Here is a 19,556-nt window from a genome sequence, read left to right as displayed (position 1 = left end):
CACGGCATAGAGATAAAAATCATTCATATGGTGAACGCTTAATAACCGAACTAACAGGATGCATATAGAATATCCCCATCATTCCGGGACTCTCATCGGACATGATAATCGAAGTACTAAAGCAATCGTAACCCGAATGGAACATGTCAAGGTCCATAGATCTATCTTTAGGATTCGCGTCAATTAGGGGTCATTTCCCTAATTCTTAGGCTACCAAGCTAAAAAGGGGCATATTCGATTCGATAATCCAACCATAGAATGTAGTTTCGATTACTTGTGTCTATTTCGTAAAACATTTATAAAAGCAGCGCATGTATTCTCAGTCCCAAAAATATATATTGCGAAAGCATTTAAAAATGGAGCAAATGAAACTCACCTAATGTATTTTGTAGTAAAAATACATATGACTATATTGAACAATGCAAGGTTGGCCTCGGATTCACGAACCTATATCATTTGTATATTCATTAATATATATAATCGTAATCGAATAAATATATATATTATTATTAGTGATATAATTTTTATATTAATAACTTATATATATTTCATTATTTAATTAAATGTATTCATTTTGTATATAAAATATTAATATAGTTAAAGTATGTATATTGAATATACTTGTATGTAATTACTCTTTTGTTTACAAAATACTAGTTATAATAACTTTAGAGTAATTATACTGATAATAATAATGATTTTTATGGTACTAATAATATTAAAAATAGTATTAATAATAGTTTTTATATAGATTTAAAGAAATGATACTTTTATTAATAATTATATTAATTTTCAATAATAATAGTACTTGTTAATAATATTCATGTTAACGAAAGTGTTAATATTAATAATAATACTTACATCAATATTATTAATACTAATAATTTTAATAATGAGTTTTATTATTTTCATAATAGTAATAATAATAATATTCATAATCATAATAATAATAATAATAATATTTAGAGGGTACAGTTTATAATAATCTTAATAATACTTACAAAATACTAATGTTAATGACATTTTTAATACTTGTAATATAAATATGTTATTATTATTAATTCTAATTATGATTATGATACTAGCAATAACAACAATCTTAATAATCATTTTATTAACGATACATTAAATGATAACATTAATAATAATTATACAAATATAAATAATACTTATACTAGATACTAATACAAATATTAATGGTAGTAATAATTATAATGCTTATAATTATGGTAATAATAATAATAATTGTAAGTATAGTACTAATTAACAATAATCATCATAATAATAACAATAATACTTATCATAATAATAATAATATTAATAATAATCATAATAGTATTAAGAGAAATAAAAATAAAAGCTTTATACCCTCTTTAAACTTCTGTAAAAAGAATTGCCAGATACCGAGCTTGAACCCATGACCTCTCGGTTAACACACAAGTCCCTAACCATCTGAGCTGCTATGTTTTTCTGAGATTAAACCAACTGATTTTATATATAACCCGTATGAATTATTTTCCCATTCTTCTTCTTCAAAAATTTCCAGTCGACCAAGAATAAATCAAACAACAACTCAACTAATTCAAACCTATATATTCTTTAATAACATCTAATTAATCATTGATAGTTTGTTTGATTTTAGAAAACAAAAAAAAATTAAATTTTAAACAGGCTGCTGTTCTATTGCGAAGAAAAAAAAATTAAATCTTGATTTTGATTTTAAAAAGGTTTTAGATCATAAGTCCTACATGAAATAAGTTTTAGATCCTTCATAGAAACTTTTTGGATACTCAATTTCATCAGAAACATAAGAACAAATACGAATTTCCTCAAGAACAATTTGGTTGACTTTTAGAAATTAATGTTTGACTCAGAAATTCATATTTGATTCTGAAAATTAATACCTGAAACTTTGTAGATAGTTTGAAAAGATAATTCCTAACAACTTGGCTTTTATACATTTTGCAATTAAATTCAAAATCGGGTTTTTGCCAAAAAGGTTGAAGAACAGAGATATATATCGAGTTTTTATTTTTATTTTCAGTTTTCAATTTGATTTCACAGCAAAGAGTAAGATATATGTACGTATGATAGCTATTTTCAATTGTGATTGAGAGGACTTGTAACAAATTAGAGATAGTTAGAATCAATCCACAAAGAAACAGATAAAAAAAATATAAAAAATACAAAAGAGATAACGACCATAAACTGAATTTGTCTGATTATCTGAATAATTTGGAATGGATCGTACTACTTGCAGATATAAAATGATTTAAACAACAGTTTGATATTGATAGGAACATTAAATTCGATATTATGTGTATATACGTATATAGTTATATTATTAAATATTATATTCTGTATATATATCGTATGCTGTATCTGTATATATATCCATATATATATCTGTGATATATTTCAGTATACATATCTGTTATTCATATATCTTATGTATATATCTGTTTTATGTTTTATCATAAGTATTATTATTTATTAAATATAACTATAATATTAATAATACTCTTAATATTATAAATAATAATAATGATACTATAATAATAATAATAATAATAATAATAATAATAATAATAATAATAATAATAATAATAATAATAATGATAATGATAATATTAGTAATGATAATGATAATAATAAAACAAATTTTATAACTATAATATTGTTACTAATAATAATGTTAATTATAATAATACTAATACTATAAATGATAATAATAATAATATTACTAATATATATATATATATATATATATATATATATATATATATGTGTGTGTGTGTGTGTGTGTGTATGTGTGTGTGTGTGTGTGTGTGTGTGTGTGTGTGTGTGTATGTATCAAACCTCATATCTATATGTTATATATTAAAAATAATAATGTTAATAATATAAATTTTGATATAAATAATAATAATGATATCAAATAATACTTATTATGATAGTGAAACTCTTTTAGTAAAAATAATATTAATAACACTATTAATAATACTAGTAGTTATGATAATAATAACTCTATTAGTTATAATAATATTACTATTATAATGATATTAATGATAATATAACCACATGTACTTATTAAGTTTCATATATTTTACCCTAGAGGTAATAATATTAATAATACAATTATTAATATTAATATTAATATTAATAATACTAAAAGTAATGATGATAATATTAATATAACAATTATTATTCAAACTTGTAATTTAATATATTACAATTTATAAATTTTATCCTAGTTACTAATTATTTAATATATATTATATAATAACTTATATTAAGTAGTTAATATTTATAATTTACAATACATATAATATTATTTATGTTCAGAATTCATGTATATATTATATATATATATATATATATATATATATATATATATATATATATATATATATATATATATATATATTTTAATAGCAACTGTTTTATTCTGTGTTTTATTTTTATGTTATTAATTCCAATTATTTGGAGTGTATTTTATTAATTCACATTAATATCTATGTATACTTGGATATATATATATATATATATATATATATATATATATATATATATATATATATATATATATATATATATATATATATATATATATATATATATATATATATTTATAAACAATTGTTCGTGAATCATCGAGAATGGTAAAAAGGACAAATGCATTCATATAATTGTTCCAAAGTTTTCAAGACTCAACATAACAGACTTTGCTTATCGTGTCGAAATCATATAAAGATTAAGTTTAAATTTGGTCGGAAATTCCCGGGTCATCACAGTACCTACCCGTTAAAGAAATTTTATCCCGAAATTTGAGTGAGGTGGTCATGGCTAACAATAAAAATGTTTTCATGACGAATATGAGTTGATAAATTGAGTTTTATCATCATTGAGTAATATGGATAAAAATAATTCGATTATTCGAAGAGTACGAATGAAGCTATCACCAAAGAGTGAAATAGGAAAGTTAAGATTCATCTTAACTTTTGACAGAGTCAGGGTTGAATTCCGGAATTCAAGGGATTTAAAGAAAATCTTCGAAATCTAAAAGATTTGATTCTTCGGCGAGTAAGAAAATTAAGATCTCTATAATTAATTACGGTGATCTGCCTCGATTACTCCGTCTGATATTTCCATTATAAATTAAGCTCTTCCGTTCCATTATTCTCACCATTCCTATACTTTCTTTCTTAGTTCATACATCCAAAAGATTGTGAAAATGCTTAATCCAGTTCTAATCCTTGATAATTTTTTTTTATTATCATTCCTGTCATTCTTCTTTTCAATCTTCCACCAGAAGAATCTGTTTACTTCTACTATTACCTTGGGGTGATACTATTCTTAATTATACCGTGTATTTATATTGTTATTCGTATTAATATCCACGGTTTGTAACTTCCGTGTTGTTATTGGGCTTCATATTTTCTCTTACATTTCGGAGCTCTTTGCCTTTTTATTATCCTCTCGACCTCTAGTAAAGCGAGTAATGGTCCAGAATTCGTAAGTATGGAGATTCGAATGAAATTAATGTTTTAAACAAGAAAGAACGTAATCGCCCAATTTGATTTGTTAAATTACCCGAATCACTGAGAATAGAACTATCAAGAATATATTTTCTTGATATGTTGAGTTATGTAACATGACACATGATGACGTTATAATCTGTGAATCATCATGTTTCATTTAGAAACTCAGCATGACTTACTGTAATATAATCACGTTGATCAACTGTCATTATATTATACTAACTCATGCATCAGTTCCCAACATTACTTCAATAACATTCATATTTTAAGCTCGAAAGTTTACAGAATATAGAAACTAACAGTTTCTATATGATGTAACACTGATAACACAAAGAGATTAATGATTTCAGATAAGAATAGTTATAAAAATATCTTCAAAAATATGGAGGATATTTATAATGAAAGATACAACGATATCTTGGAATTTCTAATATCGAAGGATGATGAAGAAAATTTGTCCGCAAGAGTTTGGAGTCAGAAGCAAGGTATTCACTAAAGATTTTATCAGAAACAGAATCATCAGGATTCTTAATGTACAAGTTTAGTCCTTGTGATTTTTTCAGAGACTCCTTCGTAGTTTGCTCAATCAGTTTTTCAGTTTCAAACGTTTTCTGAGCTTTGCCAACATACAATTCTTTATCATCAACTTTTGGCTGTTGAGGTCGTTTACAGTTTTTGTTGCTTCATTCAACTTTTCAAAATTCAGAGTATTAATTCGTAGACTGAGTGCTTTTTAGAATTTCAGAATGGAAGATCATAGTTCTAAGAGATAAATGTTGATGTTATGCGAGGTGTATATAAAATAGCTTTATATTTTAGCAGAAAATACTATTAAATACGATACAATTTTACACAAGATATTTATTTATTTAGAGAATGGATATACTTAAACCTTGCTACAACACTTATAGGCAGTGTACCTAATCGTACAGTAGTGTAGCTTTTAGTAAGTCCTGTTCGTTCCACAGGGAAAATCTTTAAACAAAGCTTAACGCTATATTAGTTTACTTTTATAAAAATACAAATATATATATATAAGTAATATTATTATTATAAAGGGGGTTTTTACCGTTTAATGACCGGTTTGTCGATTTTAATTCTTCAGTCGCAGTTAAAACCAAATGTAAAATAATAAATAAATACAAGACTTAATTTAAAGCGTAAAGTAAATAACGATAATGAAATTGCGAATAATAAAAGTGCGATAAAATAAACTTGCGATAATTAAAAGTGCAATTAAATACAATAACAATAAAAATGCGATAATTAGAAGTGCAATTAAATATAAAATAAAGGAAATTAAATATGAAATAAAAGAATTATGCTTATTTAAACTTCCGTAATCATGATGTTTGACGTGTTGATTTTAGTTTTATGCCCATGGGTTAATTGTCCTTTGTCCTGGATTATTTAATATGTCCATACGGATTTGTCCATAATAGTCCATCAGTCATAAATATAAAGAGCGAAAGCCTTCGTCAAATTATTCTTATTCCCGAAGTCAAATATTCCAACTAATTGGGGATTTAAATTGTAACAAGGTTTTAATACTTTGTTTAATGAATACACCAGGTTATCGACTGCGTGTAAACCAAGGTTTTACTACTTTGTTAACAATTACACCAATTACCCTTGAATGTAATTCACCCCTGTTTCAACAAGTCTATTAACTATTAATCCAGTTCCGTGTCCGGTAAAATAAATAATTATTGGTATTTATAGATATCCCGCCCACCGTACCCAGTCAAGCGTATGTGGTTATATATAAATACGTCGAATTATAAGTTTGTATATTAAATTAACAAGGTATTGTTTAGTTAATATAAAACCCATTAATAGCCCATAGTCTAATTTCCACAAGTGTCGTTCTTTTATCCAAACCCCAATTATGGTACAAGGCCCAATTACCCAATTTTAGTAATTAGCCCAACATCATGATTACTTCGGTATTAAATAAGCATAATAATAACTTAGCTACGAGACATTAAATTAAAAAGGTTGAACATAACTTACAATGATTAAAAATAGCGTAGCGTTACACGGATAGAATTTCGACTTACACCCTTACAACATTCGCTAACATACCCTTATTATTAGGATTAAAATTAAAATTAAAATTAAAATATAAATTATAAATATAAATATTACGTATATAGATAGAGAGATTGATGGATATTGGATTTTGGATATTGAAAATGATCAGAATTCGTTTGCTTTTATAGGAATTTTCGTCCAGGTAATCTCCGCGACTCGCGGTACATTTGGCCTTCGAACTCCGCAAGTAGCGGAGTTCGTTTTTACAGCTCATTCATCCTTGGCTCTTTGTTTGCCGACGATTTTAAATATTAATATAATATATATATAATTTTTAAGAATTATTTATATATTATATTATATTCATGTGCATAGTTGACTTGTAATTTTTAGTCCGTTGCGTCGAGCGTTGAGAGTTGACTCTGGTCCCGGTTCCGGATTTTCGAACGTCCTTGTGTACAATTTAATATCTTGTACTTTGCGTTTTGAATCTTGTACTCTTGTAATTTCGAGACGTTTCTTATCAATAATTGGAACCTCTTTGATTGTATTTTGTACTTTTGAGCTTTTTGGTCGTTTGCGTCTTCAATTCGTCGAATCTATCTTTTGTCTTCACCTTTTAATATTTAAACAAATATCATTTGTAAATTGAACAATTGCAACTAAAAGCTTGTCTTTCTTGGGGAATAATGCTATGAAATATATGTTCGTTTTTAGCATTATCAAATATTCCCACACTTGAGCGTTGCTTGTCCTCAAGCAATATCGTCTTGAAATACTAGAATCACTTCTTTATTCTTCACACTTTGTACATCAGTGATTTCTATACGGCGGTATAAACAATGGTAGTAACGATATGGTTTACAGTCCCACATGACTATAAAAATTTAGATCCATTAAGGAAATTGGATCTTTATGAAAACATTTGATCTTTTGAAAATTAAATCTAGTTTTTACCCTAGATAAGTTTTCCGGAATAACCCTTTACCGGTGTTTGCAAATTATTTTTGTGGGTTTGGTGGGTTTCATATTTGAAAATTTTAGCTCAAAACTTATGGTTTTGTGTCACCCACTTGCTAACCTTGTATTAGGAAAGCAACACGTCCAGTTTACTTGTCCCGTATATTATCTTTCGGTAAACTACCATCCGGTTGTAAAGGAAAGCGTTGAACAAGCAACTGTTAAGGCAATGTCCCCTGACATGCTTTTAATTATGGTCTATAACGTGTCGGATGCAATTACTATCCTTGGTAGGAGCAATAGTAAAGCTCACCCTTATAATTTTTTTGTCTGGCACAAAGTCCTGTCTTTGACCATGCTATGCAACCACCGTTCTTACGGTTGACACCCGATTTGGTTCAGGTGACCTAATGAATTCCAGGTGAATTCCTAGGATTTTACGTTCAATGGTAATGAACGCATTGAAAATAGGTTTTTAGAAAACAAATCGGTTTGTAATTTTGATCAAAATATTTTCTCGTTCAGGCTCGAGTTTAGATATCATTGAATTCCATGAGTTTGTAATTCTCAATCTTTAAGGTCAATCTCAAGGATTGAGTAATATCAGGCTTAAAAGCTAATTTTTGATCTTTTAAGGAGATTATCCTTTCTGGGGATCTGATTCATTAGTCTTATCCAGCTAATTTGCATGGTGCCCCCCATTTTACGAGATAAATCCTTCTCGTGGTTAGGATAAATCTGACCACTTGGCGACCCTATTTAATGCTGAGGTCCGTGGATTTCCTGCTGATTTTAGTGATGACTTTTCTAGGTTTTTCGTCAACCTACAGCTGGTCTGGACGACAACTTCCTGACCTAAATCAAGAAGCGCATTTCTTTTTCAGAAGACTTTACTTCCTTTTAATGATGGAATTGATTCATCGTGTAGATCCATCTTTCTTACAGTAAATCAGGTAAAAAAATTTAGTTTAGTCCAAAGCAAAAGTATTTTCAGTTATTTGTACAAAAATATGTGACATATGTTTTGAATAACTTGGAGAATTTTCCCACACTTGGCTTTTATTTTCCTTTTTATTGTCCTCTATTCCATTTTAAATGAATTTTAACATTTTGGTTTGTTTATCAATTTATGTCCTTTCCGAGGTAACAATAATTTCGGTGCTAAAACCTAGTTTTATCGTTCATAAATATGTATAAACATGATTTTGAGTTCATTTAGTTGAAAATCTTGAAAAATTTTACTAGAATTGGGTAGTCAGTATATAAGACTAGGGCTGTTCTTTATTATCAGAGAGCACTAGATTCTAATACAACTACTACTTTACTAGTATTTCTAATGGTAACCAAGTGTATAAAGTAAAAATTTTAAAATCCGAAAGAATTTAACCCCTTCCCACACTTAAGATCTTGCAATGCCCTCATTTGCAAGAAATCAGTAACAATTTAAATTATTGAGGGTGATTTGTGTGAAAATGATTAAATTTTACCAAAGTTTCTAAACATATTTGTGTTTGTTTGCTGAATGATAAATGGTGCACATCATTTGTTCATTCCGTCTTGTTGTTATTTCACATATATTTTGCATCTTGTCGTCAAAATTAGTTGCTTTTGCTGAACTTAATGCCAGTCTTTGAAAATGCGTTGTTGTACCCTGTTGTGTACATAAGATAAACTCCAAACATATATACATATATTTGAAGTTTGGTATATTACCCCACATTCAAAAATTATTAAAATCTAAGAATAAAAGTTAGAAAATTATAAAAACTATTACAATATTAACATAAGTATTAAACGTATCAACATTACAAATTACAAAATAAATAAAACTAAGTAGACTAGGGAAGATACTGATACCAGTAGGGGTTCCATGCATAACCATAGGTGCTATAAAATGCTTCGGCTGGGTTATACGTAGGATACGGTGGTTGAATCTCTATAGACCAGGGAGGGAATATGGGCTTTGGAGTAGGAATATAGTTTCTACCTATATGTTGGCAATAAGCTATGATTTGGTTTTGATGAACTTGCCAATCTTCAAATGCTCTATGTCTAGCATTTTCGTACTCCTGTGAAGCTATAAACCTTTGCATTTCTTGCATTTCATTTCCCCCTCCTACATTACCTTGCTGTTGGTTTCTCTCAACCTGTGGATGTCTACCATGGTATTGTACTGCGGTGTTATTTCGCCTCTTCAAAACTTTCGCACCATGGTATACATTTAAACCTATTGTATCGCGGGGTTCTGGTTCTTCGACTAATAATCCCCCCCGACTTATATCCACACCGAGATATTCAGCAATCAAAGTAATAAATATACCACCTCCTATTATGCTATGCGGCCTCATCCCCCTAACCATAGCTGATAAATAATAACCCACACAATAAGGTATACTTACAGCGCTTTGTGGGTCTCGAATACACATATGGTAAAACAAATCATGTTCATTTACCTTTTCCTTGTTCTTACCTCTTTGTGTAATCGAATTAGCTAAAAACCTATGAATTACTCTTAATTCAGCTCTATCTATATCCAAATAAGAGTAATTTCCCCCTTTGAATCGATGATGGCTTGTCATTTGACTCCATACACCATGTGTATCAAAATTTTCATCTATCTTTCTACCATTTAGTATCAACCCTCTACAATCGGCAGATGCTAACTCCTCAGGCGTATATATACGTAAAGCCTGAGCCATGTCTGGTAAAGACATGTGGCGCATCGAACCTCCTAACAAAAATCTAATAAAAGATCGATCGGTTAAACTAGCTACCCGATCATTTAATTCTATACTACACAACAATTCTTCACACCATACTTTATATACAGGTCTACGCATGGTGAATAAACGTACCCAGTCGTTAAAAGTAGAATTACCATACCTCTGTGCAAGTAATTCCCTAATTGGCCCGACCAATTCTACAGCTTCTAATGGTCCCCATTCTATGACCCTAGGTACCTCAACAACTTTAGAATGAAGAGTATGCAAACCCCTTTGGTATTTTGGATAATCTATCCAAAGTCTGTCAAATCTCAGGTTCGGGTGCAAATCTTCCAAGTGCATATCAGAAAATGTCATGACTGGATGAGGTATATCTTGTTTGTAGTAGTTATCCACCTCCTGTTATTCCGCATTCTCGGCAGGAGCATTGCGAGCTTGGGATGAAGATTCACCCCTTTCAGTCTGCAAAACACATCAAACACAATTTTTGTGCATCCAAATATGCATTAGTGTCAGCAAAATCATCAATCAAAATAATTACAATGACATGATCAATTTATATCAAACTTAAGCTCATTTTCATATTTTCATCAAATCTACACTTTTTCAAATAAGCATATACGAAAATGTTCGCCAAGTTCATAAGCATTCAACTCAAATAAAATGTCAAAATAATCATTACTAGCAATTAAACAAGTTTCAAATGGCATTATCTCTCAAAAATCAAGTTCATGAATTTTAGACTTGAAAAAGTCCACTTTAATTCTCAAAATCATGTTTAGGCTCAAAGTTTGGATCATTTAACTACCTAAACATGTTACACTACTTAATTTAGCAACAATTCATGACAAAAATCGGCCATAACCTGTTTATATCAAAAAGCCCCAAATTTGCTCAAGAACACAAACCCTAGATTACTCAAAATTTGAAGTTTTAAGGCTTCTAATCATGTTAAATAGCATCAATCTAGGTTATACAAGCATAATACATAAACAATTTAAGCATAATTACACTAAAAAGCATCAAAATCAAATTGGGAAAAAAATTGCTCAAGAACACTAATTTTCGGATTAAATGGTGTTTAGGTGTAGAAATTTACCGTTTTTCTTGAGTAATTCCTTGATAGCATCCTTCTCAACATGATTTTAGTAAAAGATTTGATGATTAACGGTTAAAAATTGTGATTTTGGGGGTGTTTTCTCGGGTTTTTGCGCAGTATTTTCGGGTTTTATTTGTGTTGTGGTGTGCAAATGAACTGCTCTTTACGTTTTTATTTTTTTCTGGGTTTTGGTCCCTCCGCGAGTCGCGGTGTTTGAACCTTCAAACTCCGCGAGTCGCGGAGTTTGTATTTTTTTTTTTTTACACAAACCTTAACTTGTAAAACAAATATAAAATAAATTTAAAATTTTATTTTCCTTTGTTTTAGGACGAGGTCGTTTCGGATCGATGTCCTAATCCGTCCTTCGACAAAATTTTAAAATTTGTCTTTTTCAAGCGATTGTTTTAAAAGCTTAGATTTTTTTTTTAGTTTTTTAATGTTTTTGGCATTCTTTAATTTAATAAGATTAAAAATAATGATAATAAAAGTTCTCGTCCCTCCCTCGGGTAAAGCAATTTCGGCTCAAAGACCTAGTCTTCAACTTACGACGAATTTTAAAAATCATATTTTTAACTTAATGAGATAAAGTAAAATTTTGTTTTTAAATTCACACAATTTAAATATAAAATTCAAAATTAATATTAAAAATTCACACCAAACTTACAATTTAAAATGCATAAAAATAAAATTCATATTTTAAAAATTAAAAATTCACACCAAACTTAATTTAAAAATTCATATTATAAATTCACACCAAATTTATATTAATTTTTCAAATATTTACTATTTTAAATATATTGTTTTTACAAAGTTTACAATATTAATTTAAGATTTATATATTAATTTTAAAAATATGGTAAAAATAAAATTAAAAATCTTTTTGGCTTTTTATCCCACTTTAATCAATCAAATATTATCAAAAATATGCACCCCTCTTTTCGGTAAAGTAATTTCGGTTTCAAGACCTAATTTAACTCATGACGAATTTTTGAAATATTTTGGGTTGATTGATTAAAGATATTTATACCTTAAGAATAAACGTTAAATTTCGCAGTGATGTAATAAATTTTTGAATGATACCAATAATTTCGGTCGCCAAACCTAATTTTATTCAATACCAATTTAATACTTTATAGCGAACAAATTAGCGTTTATTATCAAAAGGTTAAAAATAAAAATAAAAAAATTAAAACTGTACAAACATACCTGTGAAATAGATTTCTTAGTTATATGATCTATCCCATTCATAAGATAGTCGGTTTAATTGGTTTTCCATGGCTACATAGGCGTAACCTTGAGCATTCAGTGTTTTTTCTTCTAAACATATGAACGGTCCGTCTCTGCATAAAGTAACAAATTCGGTGTTTAAATAGGTTTGATTATTTGAACATTTACCTCCATGTGACCATTTTCCGCATTTGTGACATCTTTCTAGGTGTCGTGCTCTCCTTTTCGCTGCGGATTTTGATTTTGCTTTACCAAATTGTAACTTATTATCTTCGCATCTGGATTCTTTTCTAACTCCGTCCAATCTTTCTCTGATTACTGATACTATTTCACTCGGTAGTGTGTCATTATTACGTTTAGTGATCAAAGCGTGTAGCATTAGACCATGGTTTAGTTCACAGGCAGTCTTCATTTTCTAAAAAAAATAAAAATTCAGAATGGGGGGAGAAGACTAGTTCTTTAGGGTCTGCTAGGGAAAGACCGTTCGGGTTCCATTTTCGAGAACTACACGAAAACAGACAATCTAACTCTAACAGAAATACATAAACCCCCTATACTTAGTTAGCTGTGGTATCGAAATTGTGATTAACTTCATTGTCTTCTTCCATCGGACCATGTATGTAATGTTTAACTCTGTGACCATTAACTTTAAATTCAATCCCATTTGAATTTATTAATTCTATCGTTCCGTATGGGAAAACTCTTTTGACTATGAATGGTCCAGACCATCTTGATTTCAATTTTCCAGGAAATAGCATGAATCGTGAATTGAAAAGAAGAATTATGTCTCCTTCTTTAAATTCTTTTGAACTTCTGATTCTTTTATCATGCCATTTCTTCGTTCTTTCTTTATAGATTAACGAATTTTCGTATGCTTCATGTCTTAATTCTTCTAATTCGTTTAGTTGACTTAATCGTAGACGTCCAGCTTCATGTAAATCAAGATTACATGTCTTCAAAGCCCAAAATGCTTTGTGTTCAATTTCTACTGGAAGATGACATGCTTTTCCATAAACAAGTCTAAAAGGTGTGGTTCCAATTGGAGTTTTGTAGGCTGTTCTAAAAGCCCAGAGTGCATCCTCCAATTTAATGGACCATTCCTTCGGATTTGATCCTACGGTTTTCTCTAGAATACGTTTTAAAGCTCGGTTGGTATTTTCAACTTGTCCACTTGTTTGTGGATGATATGCGGTGGAGATTTTATGAGTTACTCCATATCTTTTAAGAACTTTCTCAAGTTGATTATTACAGAAATGAGTACCCCGATCACTTATTAAAGCTTTCGGTGTTCCAAACCTTGCAAAAAGACGTTTTAAAAAGTTGACTACAACTCGTGCATCATTAGTTGGGAGAGCTTGTGCTTCCGCCCATTTAGATACATAATCAATGGCTACGAGAATATAGAGATTATTATGAGATTTTGGAAATGGACCCATAAAGTCAATACCCCAAATGTCAAATACTTCACATACTTGGATGACATTTTGTGGCATTTCATCACGTTGACTTATTTTTCCGGCCCTTTGACAAGCATCACAGGATTTGCAAAGAAGGTGTGCGTCTTTGTAAATTGTAGGCCAATAGAATGCAGCATCATAAACTTTTCTTGCTGTTAGTTGAGGCCCATAATGCCCTCCTGTTGGTCCTGTGTGACAATGGTTTAAAATTTTACTAGCTTCATCTCCAAATACACATCGGCGTATTATTCCATCGGGACAACTTTTAAACAGATGTGGATCTTCCCAAAAATAGTGTTTTATATCACTGAAGAATTTCTTTCGTTTTTGGTATAATAATCCTTTTTCAAGGAATCCACATACTAAGTAGTTTGCATAGTCTGCAAACCATGGTATTTCATTATAATCTATCTTTAATAGATATTCATCAGGAAAGTTGTCTTGTATGGCCGATTCATTTAGAACTTCTAATTCGGGATTTTCAAGACGAGAAAGATGATCAGCGGCGAGATTTTCTACTCCTCTTTTATCTCGGATTTCAATATCAAACTCTTGTAAGAGTAAGATCCAACGGATTAATCTTGGTTTAGCATCTTGTTTCGAAAATAGGTATCTAAGAGCAGAATGGTCGGTATAAACCACCGTTTTTGCTAGAACGAGATATGATCGAAATTTGTCAAAAGCAAAGACAATAGCAAGGAGTTCTTTTTCAGTAGTTGTATAGTTCGTTTGTGCTCCTTGTAACGTCTTACTAGCATAATATATAGGTTGAAATCGTTTTTCAATCCTTTGTCCTAAAACGGCCCCAACTGCAAAATCACTTGCATCGCACATAAGTTCAAACGGTAGATTCCAATTTGGTGTTATCATGATCGGCGCATTAGTAAGTTTCTCTTTAAGAATATTAAAAGATTTGATACACTCATCTGAAAAGATGAATGGAGCATCCTTTTCTAGGAGTTTATTCATAGGAGTAGCAATTTTAGAAAAATCTTTTATGAAACGTCGGTAAAAACCGGCATGCCCTAGAAAACTCCTAACTCCTATAACATTGGTGGGATGTGGAAGTTTAGCAATTACATCTACTTTAGCTCTATCCACTTCAATTCCTTCTTTTAAAATTTTATGTCCAAGAACGATGCCCTCTTTAACCATGAAATGGCATTTCTCCCAATTAAGTACTAGATTTGATTGTTCGCATCTAATAAGCATTCGTTTCAGATTAACTAGACATGATTCAAATGTATCACCGAAGACTGAAAAGTCATCCATGAAAACTTCCATGCATTCTTCTATCATGTCGTGAAAAATTGCCATCATACACCTTTGAAAGGTTGCAGGGGCGTTGCAAAGTCCAAATGGCATGCGTTTGTAAGAAAAAGTACCATAAGGGCACGTGAATGTGGTTTTCTCTTAGTCCTCGGGTGCTATTGGAATTTGAAAATATCCGGAAAATCCATCTAGAAAACAATAGTAACTATTTCCGGCTAATCTTTCCAACATTTGATCAATGAAAGGTAAGGGAAAGTGATCTTTTCTGGTGGCGTCATTTAATTTTCTATAATCAATACATACACGCCATCCTGCTACAGTCCTAGTTGGAATAAGCTCATTTTTCTCATTTGTAATGACAGTCATGCCACCCTTCTCAGGCACGCATTGAACTGGGCTTACCCATGGACTATCAGAAATTGGATAAATTAGACCTGCATCTAGCAGTTTAATAATCTCTTTCTTAACTACATCTTGCATATTAGGATTTAGTCTTCGTTGGCGTTGCACATACGTTTTATGACCTTCTTCCATAAGGATTTTATGTGTGCAATACGAAGGACTTATTCCTTTAATATCATGAATCTTCCATGCAATGGCTGGTTTATGAGCTTTCAACACAGAAATGAGTTGTGATTTCTCATTTTCAGTAAGAGAAGACGATATTATTACAGGTAATTCAGATTCACCATGTAAATAAGTGTATTCCAAATGGTTTGGAAGTGGCTTTAATTCTAATTTCGGTGGTTCTTCTATCGATGATTTATATCGATATCCGTCTTCTTCTTTTAGCATTTGAATTTCTTCTGTTGTTGGTTCATATCCATTAGCTATAAGTGTAGCTAACATTTCAACTTCATCAATTGGTTCATTACCTTCTTCTAAAGAACATTCTCCTGTTCCTTGTAATTCTGGAAATTCTTCTAATAATTCTGCATGTGCATCTATAGTTTGAATATAATAACATGTATCATCTGCAGATTGCGGTTGTTGCATTGCTTTATCAACTGAAAAGGTAACACTCTCGTCCTCTATACTTAGGGTCAATTTCTTACCGAACACGTCTATCATTGCTTTAGCCGTGTTTAAGAATGGTCTTCCTAATATGAGAGGAACTTTAGAATCTTCTTCCATGTCCAGAACAACAAAATCTACTGGAAATACTAAAGTACCAACTTTAACTAGCATGTTCTCCATTATCCCTCTAGGATATTTTATTGATCTATCGGCTAGTTGTATGCTTATTCTGGTTGGTTTCAATTCTCCAAGGTCTAGTTTAGCGTATAGTGAATATGGCATTAGATTTATACTAGCACCTAAGTCTGCCAATGCTTCTATTGAACTAAGACTACCCAGAAAACATGGAATTGTGAAACTTCCTGGATCAGATAGTTTTTCTGGTATCTTATTCAACAGCACTGCTGAACAATTAGCATTCATGGTAACAACCGAGAGTTCTTCCATTTTCTTTCTATTTGAGATTAGATCTTTCAAGAATTTAGCATATCTAGGCATTCCTGAAATCACATCAATGAAAGCTCGGCTTCAAGTTTCTCTTTCTTCATTTTACTCGGGTAAGGAAGTGGTGGTTGGTATGGTTTAACATAAGGTTTATCCTTAATTGTGTTATCTTCATTAACCTTTTCAACTACCGGTTCTTTTTCCTTATCTTGATCAGGTTGTGGTTCTTGTGGAGTAGGAATAGCTTCATCAGAAGTTACAGGTATTTCAGGTGGTTTAAGTGTTGTACCACTTCTTGTGGTAATGGCTTTAGCTGTTTCATTCCGGGGTTAGCATTTGTATCACTAGGTAGACTTTCCGGTTTTCTTTCACCTATTAACCTTGCTAGGTTACTTACTTCTTGTTCCAGATTTTGAACAGAAGCTTGTTGATTTCTAAATGCTTGAGCATTTTGTTCATTAGTTTGTTTCTGAGATGTGAAAAACTGCGTTTGAGTTTCAACTAGCTTCGTCATCATATCTTCTAAATTCGGCTTTTTATCATCGGTTTGTTGTGGTGGTTTGTTTTGAAAATTAGGTCTTTGCTGGTTGTAAGTATTATTGGATACTTGTTGATTGCTAGGACCTTGTTGGTTGTTGTATGGAATATTTCGGTTATAATTCTAGTTTTGATTGTAAATCGGTCTTGGCGGTTGATAATTATTCTGATAATTATTTCCAGGCCTTTGGTTTATGTATGAAATATTCTCTCTTTGTTCCATTGTTAATTCAATACTGAGACAATCTTTTGTCAAATGTGGTCCTCCACACTACTCACAACTAATTCGTATTGAGTGAATATCTTTAGTTATCTTTTCCATTCGTCTCTCAACAGCATCTATCTTTGCGGAAATGGAATCTAAGTCATGGCTAGAATCGGCTCTAGCTGCTTTAGATGATCTAACGATATCTTTTTCTTGGTGCCACTCATGTGAGTGGGAAGCAGTGTTATCAATAATTTTGTAAGCATCAGTTTCGGTTTTCTTCATAATAGAACCACCAGCTGCTATATCTATGTCTTTTCTTGTAGTGATGTCGCATCCTTGGTAGAATATTTGTACTATTTGACAGGTATCTAAACCATGTTGCGGACATCCTCTTAACAACTTTCCAAATCTTGTCCACGCCTCATATAGAGTTTCATTTGGCTTCTGTGTGAATGTAACAATTTCTGCTTGAAGTCTTACGGCTTTAGATGCAGGAAAGAATTGTTTAAGAAAATTTTCAACTAAAACATCCCATGTATCGATCGCCCCTTCAGGTAACGATTCCAACCAATCTTTGGCTTCTCCCTTTAAAGTCCAGGGAAATAACATGAGATATATCTGTTCATCCTCTACTTCTCGGATTTTAAATAGTGTGCAGATCCTATTAAAGGTACGTAAATGTTCATTTGGATCTTCCTTCGGCGCACCACTAAATTGACATTGATTAGTCACCATGTGTAGAATTTGTCCTTTGATTTCATAATCTGGCGCATTAATGTCTGGATGAGTAATTGCGTGACCTTGGCCAGTGCGTTTAGCTCTCATTCGGTCTTCCATACTTAATGGTTCTGTTACTTCCATAATTGAATTTGTTGAATCAGAATCACTAGAGGATTCTGATTTAATGGTTCGTTCCTCAACAATCTCTGTTTGAATGATTGGTGGTTCCGGAGGAAAATTTAATGGTTCAGGATCTACGAATCATCCCTGAATATTCTCCGGATTCTCAATTGTGAGGTCGGGTTCAAAAAATGGATTATCAACGGCGATAATATTAGTTAGATGTCTTGATCTAGTTACAGGTGGTGAACGTACAAAAGGTGATGAACGTCTTGCTCGGTGCATTCACTGAATATCCTATTAGTTTTTAAAAGGAAAGAAAAATTATAATAAGTTATCCAATCAATAGACTTTTCTGATTTTGCCCACGTTTCGAATAGCCAAAAGATGCAGCAGAGGGGCAGGATTCGTTTGGTCTCAATATAATTGAGGACTGTTTGGCTCCAATAACCCGGTCCACATACAAATCCAACTATTACTACGAACCAGAAAATTTTGATGTCTATCAATTTAACCACTTAAAATAAATTTTCGTAATTTTAAGAAATTTAGATAAGAAGTAGAATAAAAATCTATGTCCTAAAACTAGAATAGCGAGAAATAAGAAAGAAAAAGAGTTCGTCGAAAAAGGTCGAAAAAGAAAAATGGTTGAAAAATAAAAGGTGACGGAAAAATAAAAGAAACTTATAACACTTAAAAACACTTGACTAACCTAACCTTATTACTACAACTAACTTAAAATTATAATCGCAAATTGAGATTACTAATTGGAATGATAATTGATACATAGGTAAAAGTCGTCTAAAAATATTAAAGCTTACAGGAAAAACTAAATCCCAAATGGAAATAACTTAAAAAGAAACTAAAACTTAAAAAGGTGTCGCAAAATTCTAAAGTACCTAAATCTTAGTCTAAAGAAAAACACTTAAGGGATTTTATGGCAAAGCCTAAAAATCTATAAATAAAAATAACTATGGCAAAAACTAAGTTTAAAACTAAATATGAGCTAAAAATACAAATATTACGCTAAAACGATTAAAAAGGGATAAAATATAAAAATAAACTAAAAGTTGTAAAAAGTACAATTTTTATAAAAATATTATTTTTATATTAATTATTTATTAAAACTATTAATTTTCTATTTTATTAAACTAATTAAAACAAAATAAACTAATAAAAACTAAATATTATAATAAA

This window comes from Rutidosis leptorrhynchoides, chromosome 3 (assembly GCF_046630445.1).
Source record: "Rutidosis leptorrhynchoides isolate AG116_Rl617_1_P2 chromosome 3, CSIRO_AGI_Rlap_v1, whole genome shotgun sequence".
Lineage (NCBI taxonomy): Eukaryota > Viridiplantae > Streptophyta > Magnoliopsida > Asterales > Asteraceae > Rutidosis > Rutidosis leptorrhynchoides.
The sequence above is the reverse complement of the archived record's forward strand: the minus strand, read 5'-3'. Positions refer to the sequence as shown.